At 39.8% G+C, this 24,875-nt stretch overlaps 1 protein-coding gene across 3 annotated transcripts in view; it reads left to right on the top strand.

Moving 5' to 3' along the window:
* The window catches only part of TENM2 (teneurin transmembrane protein 2), a gene marked incomplete at both ends in the record, with an annotated part of 540,785 nt that overhangs the window by 89,786 nt on the left and 426,124 nt on the right, over nucleotides 1–24,875 (top strand). The window lies entirely within an intron of this gene.

Genomic DNA, 24,875 nt, shown 5'->3' with positions numbered 1-24,875 from the left:
TTCCTGGAGATCCCCTGATCAACCACTTGCTGCAGGATTCCTTGCTGCTTGCCTGTCAAGACTGCCAGCTGACCTAAGTGGGTTTAGGTTCCCTCAGCAGGCAGTGGTAGCAAGTTGCTGGAGTTGTCCATTTCAGCTCCTGCAGGTTATTTTGAAGATGACTTTCTCAAAAGCCTGGAATTGTGGCATCTTTGCAGGCTCTTTGCCCTAAACAACTAGCTTTTTCAAGCTTATACATCACCTACTTCTGTTGGTGTGAAGGGATACTGAGGTTGCATAGCAACTGATTTTTTGGCATTGCCATATATTTTATGAAAGAGACTGTGTGCAGAGCCATCTGTCCTAGTATGCCCAACAAAGAGGGACATCATGACATTCAGGGTATGTAGACCCAGCCTACAGATCTCTTCTATAGGGATTCATCTCTATTATGGAGCCAGTGGCTGAGGAATGGAGAGAGAATGAATCAGTTTATCAAGCACTATTAAATGTTTACTAAAGCCTTTGAGCACACTTTTAAAGGAAGCAATGCTTTCTTATAGCCTCAGATTTTCTTCTTCTTTTTTTTTTTTTTTTTATCCAGGCTGTTTAGGCATAATAGATTTTCATTTGTAAAGCTTATTAAACTGGAAGAATAATACAGCCAGGTTTCCAATTGCAACTCAACTGATTTATTCTTGTAATTATTCAGCAAAGTAGGAATTGTACAGTATTTAGTACTTTTCTCAAAATGAGACCATCTAATGTAATTGAAGGTGTGCATATGTGAGCGGAAGCCATGCCTGGATGTGTAGGTTGCTAGATTTTGCTTTACCTAAAGCTTATTTTCTTTGTGCAGTCGGAGCAAATGAATGAAAAAAATGCCAAAAAGGTAATTCCCTACTTGCCTACCTGTATTAGCATCTTATAGCATTTTGCTTTATAAAATAAGCTATGCTGATGCTTATTAAAAATAGCATCCAGTGGTACATATTTGCTTTTAAAAAGTTGTATTAGATTGTATTTAATCAAACTCATTTTGTTGGTCACTTAAAGTTGCCTCTGTTTAATTGCTGCCTTTATACCTGCATGGTATAGGAGATTTGAGACTGCATGGTAAGGATTTTATAGGAATCAGTCATGGTTCTGCAGTAGCTCCAAAGCTATTCTCCACACACATCCTGTTACCACAATTGCACTTGTTTATCTTCTTGTCCTGGAAGATTTGTTTGCCATACATAACCTGTCTAACAATAACCATTCAACATTTTTGAGCTAGCCTTTTTTGGCCATATGCATCTTAACTCTACATAAAATGGTTCTCTTGTTCCCAGCAAGTCTTTGTTCCTTAAAATAATTCTTCCCTCTACCCAAACAGCAGTAAAATATCATAAATGCCTGGATAAATACAGGTTTGGGGATGCAGTCTACTGTAAATGTTAATGCTGCCAAAAATAATCTAGTTCTTCAATATCTGATTGCCATTTTATTAACCTTGCAGCAGTATGTTTTCTCTTTAATAAAAGACCAGACCATAACCTGATATCTAAATTTTTAAAGTCTTGATTTCTTCTGTTCTTCAGTTATCAGAATGAATTTTTAGTTGCTTGAATTCAATTCATAACAATCAGTTCCTTGAACTTACTCAACCTGTTTCTTAAATTGACATCTATAATTTTTAAGTACTATAACTTCAATGTTATATGAATTTTCGTATCTTGAAATGTGAGATCAGAATGAGAACTCTGTTTCATCTTTGCTAATTTAAACTAGATCCAAGTACTTTTTTCTTATTCTGATATTTTAAAATAAGTCATTTAACTGTGTGGTTCCTTCCTTTCTGTAAAGTAGTTCTGACTTCTGGAAAAGGTTGAGAGTGAAAATATGTAGGGTGAATTGCTTGGTCCTTGGGGAATACAAAGTGCTTTTGGACTTAAGACTTGAACCTTCATATCAAACTTACATCTAAACTTTCTACAGTAACCTTCCCTTCACAGGATTTATCAGGCAAAAGAGTTCTACATAAAAATACGTAATTCTCAGCTTATCTATAACTTCGGAGAAAAACATGACACTTTAAAAAAACTTTATACAGTAAATCATCAGTTTAATTTTTACTGGAAATATCAAATTGAGATAAAATGGATTCATCTGTACTTCCTAAAACAAAAAAGAAGAAAATAACAGAGAAACAAGTTTCTTTCTTTGTTCTGAGTGAAAGAGAATATTTAATCACACATCAGCACAGAATTAAAAAACATAGCAATACATGAAAGTATTCTTTTTTTCTTCACTGAACAAATTAATTGCCAGCAATGGAAAGAACTACAAAGTGCTGTTTAAAAATAAAAAATACATATCTTAAATTTAATAAACAGGAGCTAACACAGCTAAAATAAAGCTCCAAAAATCAACTAGCAACTGGCAATTGGTTTTGGGTCTCATCAGCTTGAAATACAGATCAAACAACTTTCTTGCAAAAGCAAATTTGAAGGAGTAATTCTACATGCATGATTTTCTGAGACAGACTCATCACAAAGCTCCTCTATAAATGTCAAATGGACACTCTCCAGTTTCATTAATTTCATAGCTGTAATCCAGCTAGATGTGGAGGTCTTAAACCACCTAATGATGTTCCTTGTAATGGTCCTCATAATATTGTTCTTGTGCTTTTGTAAAATAGGTAGGAATAAGCATTGAGTACTTACTAGGACGTACCATTTATCTATTACTAGATATGCTGACAAGTGTAGAAAGGGGATAAACGGAAGAAATTATTACCAAGCAGGTGAAAAGGATACAGGATAATTACATCCTTATCCCCTTATACTGACCTACAAGAGAGCAATATGTTGCAGAAATATAAGAGATATAAGCTTATCTTCAACCGGAGGTCTCTGAGAAATTGCAGCGTTTATGCTGTGTAATCATACACTTCTTCCTGTTTGGGGGTAGGATGACCTTAAACACAATATTCAAGGAATAATCACTGAAATTCATTCTATACTGCAGATGTGTTAATTCAAGACCACTTAAAAAAAAAATAAAATACATTGCTGGTTTTATTTTCCAAGATTGTCAAAATACCCAGGCAAAAATTAAACAAAAAATGTTTTCACAGAATGCAGGAGCATGGACAGGGCTGAAAGGTCCTCCAGGACGAAAAGATCCTTCAGAGTTTCTGGGTGAACATATTGCTGGTACCTAGTGAATACTTCCCACTTCCCAAAAGGAGACAATAATGAAAGAGGAGGTATAGAGAGGGCATGTCTGGCATCAGAAGCATTAAGTGAGTGTGTAATAAACCCAAGGGAGAATCATTACCAGCCCACGCGAGCATGGAGTTGGTCTGCAATTTATGGAGGTGAAAATTAGAGTTGAGTATTGAAAAATTCTGGCATTTGTCTTTATTTCTGTGTCTTACTGACTATATTGGGAGTAAGCTCTCAGTCACATTTGTCTGCTGGTTTTATTCAAATGTAGAGAACATCTTTCAATGAAAAGTTATCCTCTAATGCCTGAGAGGTACCTAAAAAAGAATTTAGGCCACTGCAAATTTTTCCCAAAACACAAGAAATAGAGAAATGCACATTTTATTAACTTCCGTCCTTTTTGTTGCTTTGTGTGGCTTAAATGCTTATCTCTACCATGTTTCTGGTATTTTTAGCAGCATAGTAAGGGGATTTTTACTCACTGTCATACTACACACAGTTCATGAGACTGTGATAGATCAGATGTAGCTGCATGATTAAAATTTTGTGCCAAGTTAGCCTATCTGAGATGGCAGTTTAATTGTCCTGAACCACCTTAATACTTGATGGTAGTAGTTTATTAAAAGAAAAAAGTATGGCAAAATGGAGCTTTATGTGTTACTCTCAGGCTGGATGACAAATGGGGATTCACCTTTCTGACTATTTTAATCTGTTTCTCTTCACTGAGCAGGACCCATCAGCATTTCAAGGTGGGCTTTTGTGGTCTTTTGTCAATATTGTTTATAGCAAAACACAATTTTATCGTACAGTTTAGTTTCAAGTATTTATTTTAAGCCAGCAGGTGGGATAGTTCTGACTTCCACAAGGCAGGGCTGGTAGCAATTGATGAAAACCAAGATTAAATTACTGCTTAATGATGACGTCTTCAAAAGCCCTGGAGTGACTGAGGAAGGTAAGTTCCATGGAAAATCAATGGAACTTAGGCTCCAAAGGCAGATAGGTGTGTAGAAAATGTTGCTGTAATGACCTAAATGGTTGTTCTCTCTCATGCTCTCTCAAATATAATATACAAGAGAGAATGGGTCTGTGTAAAAATATCCGGCATCTCTGAACATTTCTAGGCTGTTAAAAATCAGAGTGCTAGATCTTTAGCTGATTACTCTCCCTTGTTCTTACCTAACTTAAGCAGCAGTGGCCTAAAGCATCTTTTACGTAGCAACCGGAGTAAAAAAACCACACACACACCCCAAACAAAACAAATACCCCTTTAAAGGAAGTGGTGGGTATTCAGACAGCAAAGAAAACATATCTATTTTAAACCATAAACATTATTAGCTAGTTGTATCCTTTAAGTTCTTGGCTCTATCATCCATAAAAGGTTGCTTTTTAGTATTGATGCTCATTTCATACATGTATTTGAAGTTTGTTCACATCATACAAAGAGGACATAATTTTCTCTTACAACTTGCCAGGCACCACAGATTTCCAGTTTCTAGGTTTTCAGTGCAATCCTCTTAATCATTTATGTTGTTACTTGGTTGCTATTCTGTGAACCCTTTGGGGGATCCCTTGTTCTCCTTTCTAGCTCCTCCTTATTTGTATTCCTTACATGTAATAAGGAATACGTGTTTGCTGCTACCAGCCCAATATGCTACCAGCGTTCAGGTAACGAGGAGGAGGAGGAAGGGGGTGGACTTAGATTTCAGTCCCAGTAATATTTTCAAGAGAGAAATTATCAATCACACATACAGTGCTGGACTGCTGGATATCTGTCTCATGACTTGTTCCTTGAGCCATACTCTTGTGTTACAGAAGTTGAACAAATAATGCCTTACAGCCTTATTTTCTGCCCTGTTATCAGGTGGTATAGCACAGAAACTGTTCCTAGTCTTCCATGTTCTGCCAATTTCTGTCTTTTCCTGGTTTTACAAAGATCATATATTTTTGTACCATGTTGAGTGACTATCATACCTTGTGGTTATTTGAGAATACATCAACCAAAGACTTAGCTGACACATGGCTCTGACAAAACTGACACATGGAGGAGAAAATTAGCATCAGAAATGTGAGAGCAAGAGCCATCCCTTTTAAAGATACATAATCCTTTTTGTTAGCAGGCCTCGTAGCAGTTAATGTGCCTCAATGACAGAGTGCCATGTTCAGCTGAAGCTCTAACTTCAGTCAGACTGTTTAAGGCAAAAGATGAAGGACAGACTGGAGAAGTCTCACAGATCTGATCACTGTTCATCTAACCGAGATGTGATTTAAAACCAAGGTGGGTCTGCAGACAGTAGCTCCTTTTAGTTCATGTCTGGAGTACATGATACTAGAAGAGAGACCGCAAGGAGCAGTTTTGTCCTTCCCTAACAGGAAGGAGACCTTATTTCTGTTCACAACTACTAATCAAAAAGTGAGGGAGACAAACCTCTTCTCAGAGGTGTACAGCCGTAGGACAAGGGGCAATAGATGCAAACCGCAACATGGGAAATTCCCATTCAGTACAGGGAGGAAGTTTTTACCATGAGGATAGTCAAGTACTGGAACAGGCACCTCATTATCCATCCTTGAAGAACCTCAGAGCTTCACTGGATCGTCTCCTGAGCATCCTGCTGTATTTGGCCCTGCTTTGAGCAGCAGATTGGATTAGATGACCTCTGAAGTTCTTTTGCAGTCTACAGGATTCTATGAATCTTTGTTGTATCCAGGTATTTGGGTACAGTTAAAGTCTAGATTTATTTGTACTAGGCAGTGTGATCTTTTGCTGCTTTGGGTTAGTTTTTTTAAGCTTATATTTGAACTCATACTGCACGATTTTCTTCCATTACAAAGACACAGGAGAGCTCAGTGAGCAGATAAAATAGAAATTCAATGGTTTCTCAGTGTGGTTAGAAAAAAGGAGATGGAGCACTTGCTGACTAAGTAGCTGTACTGGAATACCAGGTTTTGCATAAATATGAAATTCACGTATGTTGGGTGATAGCAGTCCCCATACTAGTTAGTATGTATTTAACTACTAAATAGTAGTTAAATAGCATCAAAATTAATGAATAATTTTTCCTCCTTTAGTATCACTTGATGCCATTATTATGAATACTTGCATTACAGACTGGAGGGGTGACAGATACAGGAAGAGATCTGTCCAAGGCTGCATAAGGCTGTCATTGGGGTGAGAAAAAAAGCTGAGAGTCTTGAATTCTACCTGAGTGTACTGCTGCTCAGCCCATCCTCTCTGTCCTTGGTTCAGACCAGCCCTGTGACAGAATAAAACAACTGTACTTTCTGATAGTGTTTTATGTATTTTTGTGCTGTATATTCTGAAACGATGCTTTAAACAATAAGGAAAAGTGTGTGCAGCTACACAGATCAAACTAAAGGACTTGATGCATAAAAGTAAATCTTATCTTAATTGCAGCTTGCTTGTCAAGGATGGATGCTTGAAATAGAATATTCAATGTCTGTTCAGGCAGCATCTCTTTTGTCTAGCTTGGTACATTGACCTTCTTATCCCTTTTGTTATGAATTCAAATTCAACTGGGATATGAATTGTAGTGGAGATTGTGATGGATTTCATGATCAGCAGAAATCATTCTGTGTCATTACCAAGGGATGAAAGTATTACAATTTGTTATTTTAATTTATGTATCAAGTCATCCTGCTACATGAGTATTAACTATGACAAACTTGCTGTTACTGCATTGTTACCCTTCTATAAAGTTTTATATGCAGTTGTAATAAAGATACATGTGGCTAGAAAAATGGGAACAAAATGGAAGAGAACTTGAAGGATTTTTTTTTTTTTTTTTTTTTTTGATAAGAAGTGCTTGAGACTTTTCTTTCTGGGTCAAAAATTATCTTTCTTATTTAAGTTTGAGGGGACACATTTGTTTTGGGGTATCTGCACTCTATTGTTTTACAAAAAAAAAAGGTGACTGGAGAAATAGTTCTGGTAAAAGCAGGGATTCCTCTCAAATGAGGAATATGGAAGTTAACATTTGTTGAAATGTAATAATTCATTTGAACGACCAATTTTCTTAATAGGTTTGTGGGTTGTTTTTTTTTTACTAAGTTCACAAAATGATTAATAGGTTGATCCAGCCTGCATTCATATTACATTCTAATTCTTCATTACATATTCTCCAATGTCAAAGAGCTAAAAGTTCAAATTTGACTCATTTTCATTATCAAGTTAGGGGTGGGGAACTGTAAATTATTCACCTCCACTGAGGAGACCAGAATAAACCTGTTCTAAGGAAAGTGAAGAAAGGTTTCTTAACATGTCTTGAAGATGATACCAATTCTCACCATAATTTCAGTATGTGGACTTTATGGCCAATCACTGTTTTCAGACTAAGGCTAGCTATCCTTTCACCTTTCATATTCCTTTCACTGGTATTAGCAAGAGACTCGTGTCTTCCAAAATAAATTCTCCTAACATGTCTGTAACTCTACTTTTGCTGGAAATAGGAGCAACTAATTGAATTTAGTAAGAGAAGCAGCATGGATAGTCTGTGTGTGTGAGCGGGTTCTGTGATCAATAACATGAGCCTCTGTAATGGCATGCTTTACGGTTCTCATATGTAATGCGTAAATGGTGGTCAGGTACCTTTCTGGAGTTTTATGTAGATATATGTGCCGTGAAAGTAGTAAGAGGAGGAGTCTTATTTTGACAGTTCATAAGTCCTTTTAAGAATACCTGATACGTGTGTGAAAGAAGAGAAATTAATTAAACCCAGAGTTTGTATTTGTTGTCCTTCATTTCCCTTGAAGCATTTATCGTATTTTGTCATAATTAAAGCATGAATTAAATGCTGTGTATTCCTGAAAATCAAAAAAGAGAAGCATGCAGATTTGTTTTTCACCATGCACATTTTCTGACCAGCTGTCTTCAACAAGTTTAAACTGTGCTTCATGTTGGATTGGAAATATATTCATACGTAACAGTGAGGTCAGTTGGGCTGAATTCTGAGCTCAAGTTTTCTCTAAGACTTTTGATTTAATGCAGAAAACTCTGAGAAAAATTGGTCAGTTTATCTTAGACCACATGTGGATATGTCCAAAGCCATATAGAGAAGATACTCAACAGAATGATAAGCACTGAAATAAAAACAAAACAAAAGAAACCTGGACATCTATAGAAAGAAATCTGGACATCTATAAATCGATGGGTCCGGATGGAATACACCCACGAGTGCTGAGGGAGCTGGCAGAGGTCATTGCTAGGCCACTCTCCATCATCTTTGGTAAGTCATGGGAAACAGGAGAGGTGCCCGAGGATTGGAGGATGGCAAATGTCACGCCAGTCTATAAGAAGGGCAAGAAGGAGGACCCAGGTAATTATAGACCGGTCAGCCTTCCCTTCATCCCTGGAAAGGTGATGGAACAACTTATTCTTGACACCATCTCTAGACATATCAAGGATGAGGGGGTCATTAAGAGTAGCCAACATGGTTTTACCAAGGGGAAGTCATGTTTGACCAACCTTATAGCCTTCTATGAGGAAGTAACTAGGTGGGTGGATGATGGTAGAGCGGTAGATGTGGTTTTTCTTGATTTCAGTAAGGCCTTTGATACTGTCTCCCACAGCATCCTCATAGATAAGCTAAGGAAGTGTGGCCTTGATGATCAGGTAGTGAGGTGGATCAAGAACTGGTTGAAAGGAAGAAGGCAGAGAGTTGTGGTCAATGGGGCAGAATCTAGCTGGAGGTCTGTGACTAGTGGAGTCCCTCAGGGGTCGGTGCTGGGACCAGTGCTGTTTAATATTTTCATCAACGACCTGGATGAGGGAACTGAATGTACCCTCAGCAAGTTCGCTGATCACACTAAACTGGGAGGAGTGGCTGACACACCAGAAGGCTGTGTTGCCATTCAGGGAGACCTGGACAGGCTGGAGAGTTGGGCGGGGAGAAACTTGATGAAATTCAACAAGGGCAAGTGTAGAGTCTTGCATCTGCGGAGGAACAACCCCATGTACCAGTACAGGTTGGGGGTTGACCTGCTGGAAAGTAGTGAAGGGGAAAGGGACCTGGGGGTCCTGGTGGATGGGAGGATGACCATGAGCCAGCACTGTGCCCTTGTGGCCAAGAAGGCCAATGGCACCCTAGGGTGCATTAGAAAGGGTGTGGTTAGTAGGTCAAGAGAGGTTCTCCCCCCCTCTACTCTGCCTTGGTGAGGCCGCATCTGGAATATTGTGTCCGGTTCTGGGCCCCTCAGTTCAAGAAGGACAGGGACCTGCTGGAGAGAGTCCAGCGCAGAGCCACAAAGATGATGAAGGGAGCGGAGCATCTCCCTTATGAGGAGAGGCTGAGGGAGCTGGGTCTCTATAGTTTGGAGGAGACTGAGGGGTGACCTCATTAATGTTTATAAATATGTAAAGGGTGAGTGTCAGGATGATGGAGCTAGGTTTTTCTCAGTGATGTCCAGTGATAGGACAAGGGGTAATGGGTGTAAACTGGAGCATAGGAGGTTCCATGTGAACATCAGGAAAAACTTCTTTACTGTGAGAGTGACAGAGCACTGGAACAGGTTGCCCAGGGAGGTTGTGGAGTCTCCTACGTTGGAGATATTCAAGGCCCGGCTGAACAAGTTCCTGTGTGATGTACTCTAGGTTACCCTGCTCTTGCAGGGGGGTTGGACTAGATGATCTTTTGAGGTCCCTTCCAACCCTTGGGATTCTGTGATTCTGCGAAACCTCATTTTTTTCTAACAAGGTGAGCAATGAATTTCTTATATATTCCGGTATTTTGAATACTTGCCTATTCAGCTTTATATGACTCTCTTAACTGTTCTGTTCCAGCTTTGAATATCAATAATGACATGTTTCCTGACATCTGGGTTAAGGTGAAGCTACTGTATCTGTCAGTTAACCTCTTTTTTGTCAGCTTGCCATGCTGATAATTTTGTGTGTATGGTACAGTCATTAAGGTAATCTCTGTTCTCTGGCAGAATGAAAATTTAGGCTTCCCATTCAGTATGAAGACATTTATTATTTTCTGCACAAATATGTATGCTAAATGCTTCTAATGTATAAGCTGCACACTAAGATGTGTGATGGAAGCAACGCCAGTGTAGAAAGCACACTCCCTTTCTCACAAGTGATTCATTTTTTGCAAACTTTATTACTAAGCACAGCAATAACTACTTATTTAGCAGATATCATCATCCAGTATTCATCACAGTGACAATGCTCATGAGAAAAGGATGCCATAAGTACATTGTGATAATGCCGTAAGTACATTGTGAATTATTTCATAAATATATAAAATACTTGTGTCATTTCAGACTTGTTTTCAACATATTTCACTTCTTTACAGCTTGAATATTAAATTAGTGACATTTAAAGTGTGTTCTGCTTTGCTTGTGGCGTCTTGTAGGTTATTTGGTTTAAAGTAATTATGCTTCATCACAGATTTCTGTTCCAGTCAGAGATTCAAACACCATTGAGCTCTATGGCACATGAATGACTGCAAATTTTCAAAAGAGGAGAGTTTTTGAAGGTGTCTGTGTGCTAAGTTAAATTTTTGCATTAAGAGGAACATCAAAGATACAGCATCTGGGCCAGAGGAGGACCTCAGCAGAACTGCTGTTTGAAGCCTTTCTTTCTTGACCTCCAGGACTGTAATAAACTTTTAAATCATTTTCAAGGGCACTTCAGATACTCTGTCAATTAAACTGCCATGCAAGCCCTTTTCCTGTTGGCCTGTAGCCATTACTTAATACAGGTATTAAAATTTAGTTTTAGGAGATATGGCATGACACAGGAAGCTTTTTCTTCAAATGGCTTTCCATACAAAAAAGCAAAAATAAAGGAAGGTAGAATATTGGTTTTTTAAGTAAAAATCTCTGATTGTTTAGAGGAACATCATGAGAGAATACAGCTCTTGGTTACACCGTGCTTTTGTACTCAGCTGCTTAACCTGATTACGTCAGTTGTGATGAAAGTATGCAATGAGCTTAAGAGGATGTGTAGTATTAAACAGGGAAAAAAAAAGTTAAAAATTAACTAATAGTGAAATCCTTTGCCATTCTGGAAATCCTCAGGTAGAGCATGCAATGTTGTCGAGATAAACTGAGACAAGCCTGCTGAAGACTCAGTTGTTTCGAGATATATTTTTAATATTACAAAACAGAATGTTATGATGAAACCTGAATTCTCTCTTCTGAAAGAAAAAGTTTTGAAGTGATATTGCAGTAGCGAGTGGTAGAAGGAAGCACTGTCTCACAGGGTGCTGTGCAAGAAATGATATGGACTGAAGAAGAGGAGGACTTGAGTGCTCTTCCTTGTTTTGCGACTGTTGCGACACTGGGGATGTTTTTTAGTCTTTTTATTTCTTTCTTTCCCTTGTCTGAATTGTAGGAGGGCAGTAATAGCAGTGATATCTGCTAACCACAAGAAGGCTTTGAGCTGTAAGAGACGTGTGTAAATTTGCTCAGTGTCCTTCAATGGAGTGTTCTATGTATCTACAACAATGTTCTTGTGATAGCTAAAGGGCTTCAAGCATCATTTGCTTGAAGTTCCATTCATAACCCTGTAGTAGTTCTCTATGATATTGTAACTAAATCTTCAGTTCATCTTTCTCAGGAGTTAAGATCACTTCATCTTCAGTTCAAACATTGGTGGCACTGTCCAAATAAAGAGGTGGGTCATTCGATCATGTACCAGTAATGTTACCTGTGCTCCTCTTTCAGTAGAAATTAAGTTTTAATATGCCTCCAAGTTGCTTGTGCAGATAGCTCAATCTAAGCAGAAGTAGAGGTGATATGGCCATGAAGAAAACGAGTAGTATCATGTGACACATAGCTGAGATACATATTTCAGCAGCTTGCCCTCTTGGGGAGCACAACCCCAAAAATTAAACAAACAACCCCAACAAACAAAGACCTCACAACCCTGGCATTATCTTGCTTCCAAAATTTAGTCTTAATTTCTGGCCACAATCCACAGCATGCATGAAAACAAGTGTTACAGGCTGGTACTCTGCCTTAAAGTCTTGATCAGTTTTTTACTTCAAGTTAATGTTTGTGATAATAAAGGCAACAGTTTCTGAACTTTAAAATGAAAATCAGTAAAGCTATTTCCATGGTTCTGAAATAGCAACTGTTGATATCCCATTCATTAGGGAGTGACAATTTTACTTGCTTTCTGGCTTTAGCAGAGGTTTGGGAGACTCTGGAACCCTGAACCCAACTGCGCTGATATCCTTAGGTAGTCTTCAAAGTTTAGGCCCCATGTTTTATTCCCTGTACCCTACACTTGAATTCACTGCACCCGACAGCAGAGGATACGCAGTCAGGATACCAAGGTTTGTGTCACATCATGCATTGCCTCCCTCCCTCTCTCCTGTACACAGATACTCAAATACCTAGATCCTACCTTATGGGTTACATTTAAGCTTTGGTCATTGGCTACACAGCAGAAAATCTGCTTAACACTGGATACTCCAGAATTAATTTGTTTTGTTTTGTTCTCTGCTCAGTCAGTCAATTGGTTGATTTTCAAAGAAGCAAGAGTATGAAGAAGTGTCTCTTGATCCATATTTATATATTTATTACTGCAGGCATTAATATATTGCTTTGTTTAGTCTAGTTCACAGTAGTCTGTCTCTCCATGAAGTTATCTTCCCTGAAGTGATTAGCTTCTGCAAACTGCTGCTTATTGCATCTTGAAAAGCATGATATAAATTCAAGTCAGGGACATTGTACTCTAGTTAAGGGACTGAGAGGATCGTGAAAGAGAAAAAAAAGGTATAGGAAATGTGTTTCCAATCTCTGTAGTATATATAATAGAAGGTTTTATTCTACAATTGTCAGAGAGGATCTCATTAGAGTTCAGACTTTCCTGTTCCTGAAAAAAGTTCTCATGTTGGGTACTTTAAAGGGAAGAGTTCACAGAGTTAAGATTTAAGGGCATAGGCTCCCTTCTAATACAGGGAACTGTGATCACAATGGACTGAAAAGTTCATAAGGTATTTTGAAGACAGTAGTAATATGTACAATTTGCTTTATTCAGAAGCTCCTTCATGATGCAAGTGTACCTGCAGAGCTGGAAGGGAAAGGAATTTTTCATTCTGTTGTCATCCACTGGCCTCAAAAGGCAGCTGCCTAAAAATAATGGACTGGATCATCTTTAACTGATTTTGGGTTTTTTTTAGTAAGAAACCTACACAGGACAGGCTGAGGAATTCAGGAGCACAAAATGCCTCAATTCTTAGGAGCACAAACCCCTCAGTTTGAGGAACCTGTTTTAGCCACTGGTGAGTGAGGTGTCCAGAGCTGTCTGTTCGCAATTGTCAAAACTCATGTCCTACACGTTAGAGCCCCTGCAGCTGTTGCTAGGAAATCGTCTCTATACTCCTCCACAGCTTCCAAATAGGTTTGCTAACTTGCGCCCATTCAATGTGCCAAAAGTACTAATAAAGAAGTTGTTCCATGTTTTAGAAAACCAGGAAAAATTCATAGAAAAATCTGAAAATCTGTGTTTGGAGCTCTTGTTCTAAGCTGACAACTGGAATAAATCAATTGACCCTCAGAATCTGTCTCCCAGCTGTTTCAAAGAGAAACAGGTGTCCCCAGACAGTACAGGTTTGAGTCCTTAAAATAACACAGTTAAATGTAAGTTAATATCTAGATACATAAAACAAGAAAGGGAAATGATAGTGGGAGTTTCTGGTTCAAGTTCAAGTAGGTTTCCAACTTTGGAAGTTGGAATTTTTAGTTTTAGAAGTTCAATTTTTATCATCATAGTCCACTATATTTTTACTTTACTTTTCTGTTCCTTGTCTCTTCTATTGACCTCCTGAAAAGGTTTATTCATCGTATTTTTCCAATTGTTTTTGAAAAGCCCTAAGTTTCATTTTTAAAACCCTTAGATTTTTCATGCTTTACAGGGGGAATGTCCCACTAGTTTTTTTTCTTTTCTCCACATTGATATCAGAGGTGCTGGGCTCAGGGCCTATGGAGAGATTCACAAAAGGACTGAGACACCTCTTTTCTATTTCCTGCTAACTGTGTTCTAAATTTATCATTTGGAATTGGTTCAGATCATAACACAGCAAAATATTACTGAGCAAGGTGAGTAGCTGGGCTTTTTCCTTTAGTCTGGCTGTTCTCCCAAAAAACCTTTGAACCATCCTTTTTCTCCTTATCATAAGCCACCTTCTATCAGTATGGTGTTTATTTTTTGAAACTGAAAATAAAAATAAAACCATACTTTCCTGAGCTTCATTTGAAATGAAACAGTCTTAAATTCGTACTTCAGATTTTACACATATTCCTGTTGAATTTGTTAAACCTTTGTGACAGATTAAAATGAAGACAAAGAAAAACAAAAAAAATCTTGAAATTGGTCAGCTGTGGAGAGGCCTGGCCACTGGAGAAATTGGCTCAACTGATGCAGTGAACACTTACCATATGTTCGATTTTAAGGTACATTTTGATAGCTTCCTAAATATATTTGTTTTAATTCACAGATGGGTATCATATATAGCCAGTATGAGAACAATCTTTATAAAATCTGTTGCTTTTTAAAATCAAATTTCTGAATTTGAAACATGCCAACAACACATTAGACAGAATCCTGGAAGCTGGTGCTGGTAGATTAGGTCGTCTTATTTTAATATGAAAAATATGTTTTTAATGCATAATCCTGTGTAATTGGGGGTAATTCTTAAATGTTTCTTAGGCTCATACTGATATATCTAATTAGTTACCATAAGATCTCTTAGGCAGTCCTCCTAACTGCAGGGTGGCTACCTATAAAGCCATTATTTCACTGATTTATGAAATTCTATGAGACAATTTTCACTTTATTACTGGTTTGTTTTAATTACAGTTTCATGCCATAATACCTTTCAAACCACAACAACAGAATACTGCCTATTGGAGAAATGAGCTAATCTCAGTTGTTTTAGAGTCACAGTTGCTGAGGTTTTCCTGACTATGCAAATAACATGAAAGATGACAAGCTTAACTTAGGCTAGAAAACAAATAACTGCTTCTACCTTCTAAGTGTCATGAAAACTGGAGATGTGAGCTGGAGCAGTTTTACTGTCCGATTCTAATAAACATGTAACAGTCTACTAGGATATGTGGCTTGACTTCATCATGGATGAGACAGATGGTTGTGTAAACTGGATAGCTTTGCTGAGAGTTTTCCCCATGTAAAATAGATGCATATAGGTCATCTGCATATGAAGACAGCTGATATAAAGATCTTCATTGCTCCACATTTCCCAATACTGCAAATTAGTCTTGAGTAAACATATCCTTTTAGTTAAAGAAATGCAGTCTCAGAATGTTACTGTACACATTGTATTTGGTCAGCAAGTGTCAAACTCACTGCTGTTGGAAATTACTTCTGTTGGTAATTACTAAATACAGAGAGAAGAGCCTGGACTGGAACCAAGATTGACATTTGGGCTTAATAATATAATGAGGCTTTAATAAGCCAGTAATAGGCAGCCTCACAAAATGAAATGAGCAAAGATTACAAACACATAGATCAGTTCCTTGGATCTTAAATACATGAATTGTATTAATCTGTATTGATAAAAATTAATTGCTTATTTTATATGGTCCAGATGTAATTATAGATCAAGATAACATTTCTTAATAAGGCAACACAGCCTTTCAGATTTCAAACCTTATGAACTACAGAGCCATGACTTCAGGAGACCTGGAGCACAGGTTCTATTTGCTACTGTACTCTGGGTTTTTTCCTTTCTGCCTTCACTCCAGTTATCCTGAACTGTTGCACTGGCTCTGGTGTCATTTGATGTAGGCCTGAGTTTGAAAGTCCCTCTGTACTGCAGGTTTCTGTTACAGTGATGTGATGGCCACATCAGGCCTCCAGAAACTTTTATTTCAAATATGAGTTTAGGAAATTGAGCATAGCAACAATCCAATTGACTTTACTACAACACGTGTATAAATATGTGCAGGTTTATGGTTGGAAATTTGCTCTGTAGACTCAAGTTTACTGCAGACACACCAAAGACACACTGGAATCCTACCACAAAACAAATCAATGTGACAGGGTCTTAAATAACCAGAAATAAGGAAAATAAGAATGTGAAACTTTTATTATAATGTACCGATTCTTACCTATTAATTTCCGAAGGTAATCTGTCAGGTTTTTCAGGTTTTAGTGTGAAATATCTAGGAAGGCTACAGGATCAGCTTTTAATTGTTATGGTTTTAATAATACTTGATTTTTTTCTAGCCAAGAGTCAAGTCTTCCCATTCAGGTCTTGTGTGCTCTGTAGGTTTTGGTTTGCCTGGATGAGCACTGATGGGATTGCAGGTAGGTTTAGTGTGTAAAGTTATGGGAAAACTGAAGAGGTCCTTAAAAAAAAAAAAAGGTCCAAAATTTAGGTATTAATTTATACCAAACTGGTCTAAGCAAAACAACAAACAGATGCCCTACACGGATTATTGAAGGTCCTTTTTCCTCTCTGTTGCTCAGCTTCAATTTTCTCTGAAGTCACTGTTACACTTCTTTTCTGATTGCCCTAGTATTTGAAGCTTTCTGCCAAAATAGGTGCTAAAGATCTTTTGTAGAACAGAATGTGAACAAAAACAACACTTGTATGTACATTAAAGAAGACAAAAGATTATAGCCAGTACTGGTGCTTTAGTGGTCTTGAAAAAACCCCTTTTTGTGCACATTAAGCTCAATACACACAGTGTCTGCATGGTATGCAAGCTGTTATGGTGAGGTGGAGGGGTTTTATAAGGCTCTGTTTGGGATTTTTGACAATATGTATTTTACATGTAACACTCAAGTTAGTTGGTTTCCTACATGTATAAAAGCTATATCTGAAAATGAGGAAAGATGTATGCTGTATAAAAAAAAGAAATTCCCAGATAATTTAATTTGGATTACCTTTTTCCAAAAATTAATGTAAAAAGTGCATCTTCGTGGTCATACATTTGATTGGAAGTCCTATTAAGACATCATTCTGAATCAGTAAAGGTGTGTAACAAGGAAAAAAAAGGGATTTTGAACATGAGCACTACTTTTTTAAATTTCTGGAATTAATGTGTACGTGTTTTTTTCTAAAATTTTGTCAGATCTTTGACTTCATCAAATAAATTGAGAGAAATGTCCTGGGGAAAGAAAAGCTTATGGGAAAAGAAGTGACATATGCATTTTACTAGTGAGAGAAGAGCAATTATAAATCACTGCTTTCACAGAGGCTTTTTGCTGGTTTTTACTCGCCCATATACACAGGTAGTTTTTGCCAGTGTCATAAGCATGCTAAAGCTGACCTAGTGGAGGTAAAAGCGATGATCAACTAATGGTAAGATGGACATGTTTTAATGATGTTGGGAATATATAAAACCGAATATATTGTTGGCTGTGGTCATAAATGCATCTCATGTTCTGTTTGCTTTGCTTTGTTTTGGTTTTGTTGAAAACTTTTCATTGTTTCTTCTCATTAACATAAGATAACTGGAATAAGTTCCATACCACCATTCCCCATTCCCACTTGACTTGACATTTTCGTAGTTCAGATGAGGCTCTAATAACCTTTCTGAGCTCTGCTCACTTTAATGATGTCCATTCAATAAATGAGATTTGAGCACTGCTGCCATGGTAAATAGCATACTTGTACCTAATTGCAAAAAAAAAAAAAAAAAAAAAAAAAAAGGAAAAAAGCCACCAAACCTGAGATAAGAATGAAAAGTTAGCAAAAAGACAATCAAAATACAGTCAAAAGTTCAATTTTTGATAACAAGTACAGTTGCCTTGATAGCATTTCTTTATTCCTTTGGAACTTGATTTTTGTGCTGTACATCCCTATTTACCCCTTTGTCTTAAAGTTATAGTGATCCAGCAAATTTGCTAATGTGCTAACTCTGTTTCCTGTTGAAATTACCTTTGTCTTCCACAGCATAAGAAAATGGTGTCAGGACTTATTTTGAGGTTTAGTCTGGCATAGTTTGTGAACCTACCTGCAGAGCGTTGCAGAAAGGATGATGAGACAGGCTTACATGCTGTAAGATTTACCTGTAGGGACCATGCTCATGGCATGTGTCAGCCCTGAAAGCTGGGCAGAGGAAAGGTATTTTCTCTCAGGAGAGTGCTCTCACAACTGCTGCAGATGGTCCTCTTCCATGCCCCTGTCCCATAACAATGTATAATTCTCCTCAGGACCTGCTCAGGCATCCCTGTGCTCATTCCTGCTTCAGATGCCCTTCTTAGGGCATCTGAATATAAACAGTATAAATATAAATAATAAAAAATAACCTTATTAGTTGCAGTGGGTGATGTGACCAGAACGGTGTCACATCATACCCTCTGGCTGCTTTCTGCAGGCATATTACTGGGTTGTGCTTCTTGCCTACTGAAATGACTATTATCTATCTCATTATTCAGTAAGTCTTGTTTTCCTCTGAAGAAAGGAGAAGCTACAAAACAAGGGGTAGGAAAAAGGGGAGGAAAGAAGTGATCTTCATGCCATGGGGAACACAACAACAGCATTGGGATTTGCAGCTGCAAAAGCCCTGAGAATAACAACACAGGAACTGCAGCATGGGAGCAGGAGGAACCACTGCCTCGCTGCCAAGAGTGAGGCACGGGGCAACTACAGAACTGCACAATGCTAATACCCTTAGCATTGTGAAGGGTAAGGCCTATTGGGATCAGTGGAAAAAGAGACTAATTGTTAGAATAGCCATTACAGGCAAGGGAATTTTATTTTATTCCTTTTTAGTAATTTTTACACTTTTGTTTCAATCCTTTCCACATTTTACTAAACGATAACTCAAGGAAAGACAGCAAAAGATATTTTTTACTGTACAACTAAATGTGGGAAGAATCTAAACAGCTAAGTATAATCCTGGAGAGAAAATAAGAGAGTATTTGCTCCATCTGTGAGGATTTTCTTGTTTGCCACAGCAGTCTCTCAGGCCTTTTTATTTCTGATGTTCTGTGTTTGTAAATTGGTAACTTTTTGTAAACCATTCAGTTGAAGCAAAGAACCCTTGAGCCAATATTTGTTTCCAAACACTGAGAGCTGATGAGACATGTTGGTAACCTTTAATGGATCCTGGAGAAGCATAAGCTGAGTATACTCAGGGTATGGAGAGAAAGTGTGAAAGCATGCGCTCCAAGCATCTGAGCTGTAGGACACATACAGTGATGGCATTTTCTTGTCCTTGTGTTATTGTTGTAATGAGAGTTGAATGCAGGAAAACTGTTACTGGGACTGAGGGGAAGAAACTCAGCTAACATACCAGAAATGCCCACTTGCCCCTCTTGCTCTGTTTGCCAGACTGATGAAAGAGAGTTACACATGGCATGAGCACTGCTATTTCAATACCTGGACATGTGCTTGATCCAGCAGACTGGTCACACTACCCTCTGGCTTAAGTTTTTCTCTGGTGTAAGACAGTACACCATGTGCCAGCAGTTATGGGAAGATGTTCTTGTGGTGCTCTCCAAACAAGTGAAGTGTGCATTTACATGGTGATTTTTATAGCTCTTTTCAGCCTTGCAGAACACTAAACTGAGTACACGTTGAGGTGACAGAAGTCCTCCTGCCCCTGTAGTTATAAATAATTTCTGTAAACACTGATTTTCTTTAGATCGCAATGTAAAGTGAAGACTTCTACTCAAAATTAGAAAGAAAAAAAAAACAAACCCAAACACAAAAGATCACCTTCCCTTTTCTGACATCCAGCCATGTAACTGAACAACAAATTGATGGTGAAAGCATCTATTTGGGCATAGGACTTCTCCATACATGCGGGTGCATGTGGAGATTTTGTCTCAGATTGCTCCAGTTTACACCTTAGAGGAAGAATTCAGTTGTATGTATAATATGTCATGGTTTAAGCCCAGCCACGCAGCTCGCTCTCTCACTCCCCCCCTTCCTCCCCCCCTTCTCCCGGAGGGATGGGGAGGAGAGTTGAAAGAATGTAACTCCCATGGGTTGAGATAAGAACAGCCCAGTAACTAAGGTATAACACAAATCACTGCTGCTACCACCAATAATAGTAATGATAAGGGAAATAACAAGGGAAGAGAACACAACCAATCACCACCCGCCAACTGATACCCAGCCCAACTGAGCAGTGATCCAGCCCTTCCGGGTAACTGTCCCCAGTTCTACATCCTGGGCATAACGTGCTGTGGTATGGAATACCTCTTTGGCTAGGTTGGGTCAGGTGTCCTGTCTCTGCTTCCTCCTGGCTTCCCCACCTCCCTGGCAGAGCATGAGACTCAGAAAGTCCTTGGTCAGACTAAACATTTCTTGAGCAGTAACTAAAAACATCGGTGTTATCAGGGCTGTTCCCAGGCTGAAAGTCAAAAAGCACAGCACTGCGCCAGCTACTAAGAAGGAGAAAAATGACTGCTACTGCTGAACCCAGGACAAATGATATGAGAAAAGGAACTGGATCTTCTCTCAGCAAAATCAATGTCAAAAATGGGCTGTTGCAATGAGAACTCTCAGCTTGAGGAAGAACACCAGTGCATGGAGAACTTGGCATGGAAGCATGCTGGAAATGTTACATTCCACTTGACACAGAAACTTTTCAGTTTTGGGGGTTGAAGGGCAGGGGGAGGACCTTCAAATCACAAAGTCCACATCTGGAAATAACTGGTGTATGCATTGTGTGGGGCAGATATGGTTCTTCTGCCTACATAGTTCTTCTATCTACAATAGCACTCTGTGAGTTCTAGTGTAATTAATTTGGGATAGAATGGCTGTGTTTGGATAGAACTGGGATACAGTTTGGCACCTAACTGTTTGAGCTTCACTACAGGTATGGCAATATTAAGAGAGACCTAAGCTTGAAATGGTAAGTAGTATTTCTTTGCAAAGAGAAAGACAGACTCAGGGGTAATTTATGTGTTTGTTTAATAGAAAGAGCAAGGCATTTTAAACAGTCAGTGAATTAGCATCTTGTTTAGAACACAAGAGTCTTGTTCAGAACACAACTGGTTTTTACTTCCTCTGGCTGGGCATGATGGCATCTTCTCCCACCAATATTTATATGTTAATAAAATAGTGAAATAATAAAACAAAGCTAAGAGTGTATTTTTAACTTATATTGCTCATATTAGATCCTGCTTACAGACAGTTAATGGTTTTCTCCCTCTCTAGCTTTATACATTGAAAAATAGTTACAACAGTAACAAGAAAGCTTCCTTAAATTTGTTTTCAGTAACTTATGTTCACCTTTAAAAAAAACTACAGTATAATTTGTTAATCTATTTTCCCTGCCAAGCTGGTTGTCTTATTCAACAATAAATTGAATGCAAAGCTTCCCCCAGGCAGAGAGACAGAATCCCCACCCCTGCAAGTCTGGCAGCTTAATTGACATTCGGTGGTAGCCTTAGGCAGAAGTTAATTTCCACCCTATTTATACACACACATATACTTTTCATAAAGCATGCAGGCAATACTGCAGATAAATTCAGACTAATTCATATTGTAGTTCCCAGGTATACACTTGTTGAAATGACATGAAGCCATTTCATTTTATGAGTGAAGGAGTCCTCACAATTAACCAAATCTGTCAGCCCTGTAGGAACAGTGTTTCCCAGCAGCTGTGTGAGGTTTTCAGTGTTGTTTTTATTCAGTTCCCATTCGCTGAATACAGCAATCTTACGAAGTAAAACTGAGCCTTTCAGACCTCAATCCCAGAAGATGTCCCACCTACCTGAATGCTGCTGTTCATGACCAATAGACACCTGGCAGGCTGGTAAGGAAAGTGTAAACTTTATTTATAAAAGGAGGATGATTTATGCCGACCTTGCAGCTTCAGGTAGGTGCCAGCCAAGCCTCCTTAACAACACATTATCCACAGTCATGTGGGAATAGAACTACCAGGCCATTAAAAAGTAAACAGAGGATTTAAGTTCTTTCATTTAAATAACATTTTAAATTGTTATCTATTTAATCACAGAATCAGAGAATCATAGAACAGTTAGGGTTGGAAAGGAACTTATGATCATCTAGTTCCAACTCCCCTGCCATGGGCAGGGACACCTCACACTAAACCATGTCACCCAAGGCTTCGTCCAACCTGGCCTTGAACACTGCCAGGGATGGAGCATTCACAACCTCCCTGGGCAACCCATTCCAGTGCCTCACCACCCTCTCAGAAAAGAACTTCTTCCTTATATCCAATCTAAACTTCCCCTGTTCAAGTTTTAACCTGTTACCCTTTGTCCTGTCACTACAGTCCCTAATGAATATTCCATTCCAGCATCCTTGTAGGCACCCTTCAGATACTGGAAGACTGCTGTGACGTCTCCACGCAGCCTTCTCTTCTCCAGGCTGAACAGCCCCAACTTTCTCAGCCTATCTTCATACCGGAGGTGCTCCAGTCCCCTGATCATCCTCGTGGCCCTCCTCTGGACTTGTTCCAACAGTTCCATGTCCTTTTTATGTTGAGGACACCAGAACTGCACACAATGCTCACGAGAGCAGAGTAGAGGGGCAGGATCACCTCCTTCGACCTGCTGGTCACGCTCCTCTTGATGCAGCCCAGGATACAGTTGCTTTCTGGGCTGCGAGCGCACACTGCAGCCGGCTCATGTTCATTTTCTCATCGACCAACACCCCCAAGTCCTTCTCTGCAGGGCTGCTCTGAACCTCTTCTCTGCCCAACCTGTAGCTGTGCCTGGGATTGCTCCGACCCAGGTGTAGGACCTTGCACTTGGCATGGTTAAACTTCATCAGGTTGGCATCAGCCCACCTCACAAGCGTGTCAAGGTCCCTCTGGATGGCATCCCTTCCCTCCAGCGTTATCAACTGAACCACACAGCTTGGTGTCATCGGCAAACTTGCTGAGGGCGCACTCAATCCCACTGTCCATGTCACCGACAAAGATGTTGAACAAGACCAGTTCCAACACCGATCCCTGAGGGACACCACTCGTTACTGGTCTCCAGCCGGACATTGAGCCATTGACTACAACTCCTTGAGTGCAGCCATCCAGCCAGTTCTTTATCCACCGAGTGGTCCACCCACCAAATTGATGTCTCCCCAATGTAGAGACAAGGATGTCGTGTGAGACAGTGTCGAAGGCTTTGCACAAGTCCAGGTAGATAATGCCAACTGCTCTACCCCATCCATCAGTTCTGTAGCCCCATCATAGAAGGCCACCAAATTGGTCAGGCAGGATTTCCCCTTAGTGAAGCCATGCTGGCTGTCAACAAGCACCTCCTTGTTTTTCATGTGCCTTAGCATGCCTTCCAGGAGAATCTGCTCCAAGAGTTTGCCAGGCACAGAGGTGAGACTGACTGGTCTGTAGTTCCCCGTTCATCCATTTTCCCCTTCTTGAAAATGGGGGTTATATTTCCCTTTTTGCAGTCATTGGGAACTTCACCTGACTGCCATGATTTTTCAAATATGATGGCCAGTGGCTTAGCAACTTCATTCGCCAGCTCCTTCAGGACCCGCGGATGGATTTCGTCAGGTCCCATGGACTTGTGTACGTTTAGGTTCTTAAGATGGTCTCGAACCAGATCCTCTCCTACAGTGGGCCTAAGGTCTTCATTCTCACAGTCCCTACGCCCACCTTCGAAGACTTGAGTGGTGTGGTCACTTTGCCAGTGCAGACCGAGGTAAAGAAGTCATTAAGAACCTCAGCCTTCTCCAAATCCAGGGTAGCCAGTTCTCCCGATAGCTTCCGGAGGAGGCCTGCATTGTCCCTAGTCTGTCTTTTACTCACTACGTACCTATAGAATCCCTTCCTGCTATCCTTAACATCCCCAGCCAAGTTTAATTCTAACTGGGCCTTAGCTTTCCTAACCTGGTCCCTAGCTTCCCGGGCAACATCCCTGTATTCTTCCCAGGCTGCCTGTCCTTGCTTCCACCTTCTATAAGCCTCTTTTTTTCCCCTCGAAGTTTCCTGAGCAGCTCCTTATCCATCCAAGGAGGTCTCCTGGCCCTCCTGCTGCAGTTCCTTCTAGTTGGGATACAACACTCCTGAGCTTGCAGTAGGTGATCCTTGAATATCAACCAACAGTCTTGGGCCCCCCTGCCCTCTAGGGCTCTATCCCATGGAACCTTACTAAGCAGGTTCCTGAAGAGGCCAAAGTCTGCTCTCTTGAAGTCCAGGGCAGTGAGCTTGCTGCACGTTCTTCTCACTGTCCTGAGGATCTCAAACTCGACCATCTCATGATCACTGCAACCAAGGCTGCCCTGGAGCATCACTTTTCCAACCAGCCCTTCCCTGTTGGTGAGCACGAGGTCAAGCATGGCACCTCTCCTTGTTGGCTCCTCTATTACTTGCAGAAAGAAAGTTGTCTTCCACACAATCGAGGAACCTCCTGGATTGCTTGTGCCAGGATGTACCATCACTCCAACAGATGTCAGGGTGGTTGAAGACCCCCATGAGAACAAGAGCCTGCGAGTGTGACGCTGTTCCTATCTGTCTATAAAGTGCTTCATCCACAGAGTCCTCTTTGGTCAGGTGTTCTGCAACAGATCCCCACAGTAATGTCCCCCATCGCTGTTCTCCCTTTAACCCTGACCCACAAACTCTCTGTCGACTGCTCACCTGTCCCCAGACAGAGTTCCATACTCTCCAGCCTATCCCTAACATAAATAGCAACTCCCCCTCCCCGCCTGCCAGGCCTGTCTTTTCTAAAGAGCCTGTAACCTTCCATTCCAACACTCCAGTCATAGGAGCCATCCCACCATGTTTCTGTGATGCCTACCCCCG

Source organism: Psittacula echo (genome assembly GCF_963264785.1).
Source record: "Psittacula echo genome assembly, chromosome: 11".
Lineage (NCBI taxonomy): Eukaryota > Metazoa > Chordata > Aves > Psittaciformes > Psittacidae > Psittacula > Psittacula echo.
Note: the sequence above shows the minus strand (reverse complement) of the source record. Positions and strands in the feature narration are given on the sequence as shown.